General features: G+C 39.4%; 1 pseudogene; it reads left to right on the top strand.

Annotated features, from left to right (window-relative positions):
- The first annotated feature begins 269 nt into the window (after window positions 1-269).
- On the top strand, window positions 270-2,127 carry LOC145000590 (UDP-glycosyltransferase 73C6 pseudogene; annotated as a pseudogene).
- The last annotated feature ends 464 nt before the right edge of the window (window positions 2,128-2,591 follow it).

Genomic DNA, 2,591 nt, shown 5'->3' with positions numbered 1-2,591 from the left:
ACATTTTAGGCCTCAAAAATATAAAATTTTTGTTGTGGCCCCCCTGCTTACCAAGTTTTATACATATTATATTTTCGACCTTCCGAATCAAACGTTGAAGTTCCACCCCTGACACTCTGATTATCTTTTGAAATGATTCAATGATTGTTTTGGTTGATGTAAAAATAAATTTTTTACCTTTTCAATTACATGAGAACATATTTGTTCTCAAGTGAACCTAAGAGTACGAGACAACGTGTGTTGAGAATAGTCACGTTTGAGAATAGTCTAAAAATGGCCATGGAGTCGCCATGAAAGACCAAGGAAGCAAATCTCCTCACGATCTTCATTCACTATTCATAGTTTTCAAAACACACGGAAGATTCATATTTCATATGCTAATCATCCTGTCCAACACAAAAAATGATCACTTTCTATTTATAAATACGCAAACCATATACCATTTCCTATATCTATCAAGAAACTAAACTCGTAAAAGAACTTATCACCCTCAAGATTCTCCAAAATTCGCCAACAATGGCTACCGAAACCCTCCACTTTCTTTTGGTTCCCCACATAGGTCCTGGCCATACAATTCCCATGATCGACATGGCCAAACTCCTTGCAAAACAACCGAACGTAATGGTGACAATCGCTACCACACCCCTCAACGCCATCCGATACGGTGTCACCAAAGCCGAACTCCCCTTCCGATTCCTTGAACTCCCATTTCCGACAGCTGAGGCTGGACTACCTGAAGGATGCGAAATGACAGATAAGATCCCTAGTGTGGATTTAATCCCAAACTTTTTAGCCGCCATTGACATGCTTCATCAAAAGCTCGAAGAACGTTTCGGGATGCTAAAACCTCGCCCAAACTGTATCATATCCGATAAGTACATGTCTTGGACAGGTGATTTCGCTGATAAGCATCAAATTCCCCGAATCATGTTTGACGGAATGAGTTGCTTTAACGAACTCTGTTACAACAATCTCTATGTATCGAAGGTGTTCGACGATTTGCCTGACTCACAACCCTTCGTAGTCCCTGGTTTACCTGACAAGATCGAGCTTACAAGAAACCAACTCCCACCGGAGTTCAATCCCAGCTCCATCGACACAAGTGCCTTCCGTCAACGTGCTAGAGATGCAGAGGTGAAAGCTTACGGAGTCGTAATCAATAGTTTTGAAGAGTTAGAACAAGCATACGTTCACGAGTACAAGAAATTAAGAAAAGGTAAAGTCTGGTGTATCGGGCCATTGTCACTCTCCCTTAACAATGATTCTGAGAAATCTCAAAGAGGAAACTTAAGCTCAATCAACGAAGACCAATGTCTAAAATGGTTAGATTCTAAAAAACCCGAATCCGTTGTTTATTCTTGTTTTGGTAGTCTTGTTCGTGTTAACACCCCACAACTAATCGAGCTTGGGTTAGCCCTAGAAGCATCAAACCACCCATTCATTTGGGTGATTAGATCCGATACTAGAGAGAAAGAAGTCGAGGAATGGTTTTCAGAAAGTGGATTTGAAGAAAGGGTTAAAGATCGAGGGTTAATCATCAGAGGCTGGGCCCCACAAGTGCTAATTTTGTCTCACCCTTCAATTGGAGGATTCCTGACTCATTGTGGATGGAATTCAACTCTGGAATCAGTGTGTGCTGGTATTCCGATGATCACATGGCCTCAATTTGCAGAGCAATTTATCAATGAGAAACTGGTGGTGCAGGTTTTGGGGATTGGAGTGAGTGTGGGTGTGGATTCTGTTGTTCATGTTGGGGAAGAAGAGAGGTTTGGGGTGAAAGTGAAGAGAGAGGGTGTTCAGAAGGCTATTGAGAAAGTAATGGAATGTGGAATTGAAGGGATTCAAAGAAGGAATAAAGCAAAAGAGATTGGAAAGATGGCGAATGATGCTATAAAGGAGGGAGGGTCATCGGATTTGAACTTGAGACTACTAATACAAGACATATTGCACTATGCAAATGTAAGAAACTAAGAAGATACTTAATTATTTTATACAAAGTTTGCATTAAATTTGGTATATAAGATAGAGTGGATTATAATTTTAGTCCATGTGGTTTGTGAATGGACTATTAATTTATAGAATATGTGTACTTTATGATAAGCTAATACTTGTTTAGATGTAATGTCCCGTTTTCATTTAATTATTTTAAAATAGGGCTAATACATAGTAACGAATAATTAAATGGGAAAATGACCTTTGAGGGTAATAAAGTGTTCTATAAGTACTCATTTGGTCCCTTATCTTTTTTTTGTCTTTATTATACCACTCAACTTACTAATCCTGCTCACCAAAACCCTCGATACCGGTTATCACCTGTTATGCCGGTTATCTCATTTAAGTAGAGATGGCATGTCGTATTACGTGGACCTAGACCACGTTGCAAACGCATTACTCTTTCACCCCCAATTCTCCTTACAGTTAGGGTTTAATCGAAGAATATAGTTACGAAATTGAAGAGAAGTGGTGAATGCGAGTGTTACGGTGAAGAAGATGGCCTCCGATTCCAAACTCCGTAAGTATTTGACAGTTTATGTACATTATAATGGTTTATTTGCACCAAAACCATTAGTGTACTTGAACTCTGTTGTTGT

The sequence above is a fragment of the Lactuca saligna genome, chromosome 6, assembly GCF_052625555.1.
Source record: "Lactuca saligna cultivar CGN05327 chromosome 6, ASM5262555v1, whole genome shotgun sequence".
NCBI classification, from domain to species: domain Eukaryota; kingdom Viridiplantae; phylum Streptophyta; class Magnoliopsida; order Asterales; family Asteraceae; genus Lactuca; species Lactuca saligna.
This window is presented reverse-complemented; position numbering and strand designations above follow the sequence as displayed.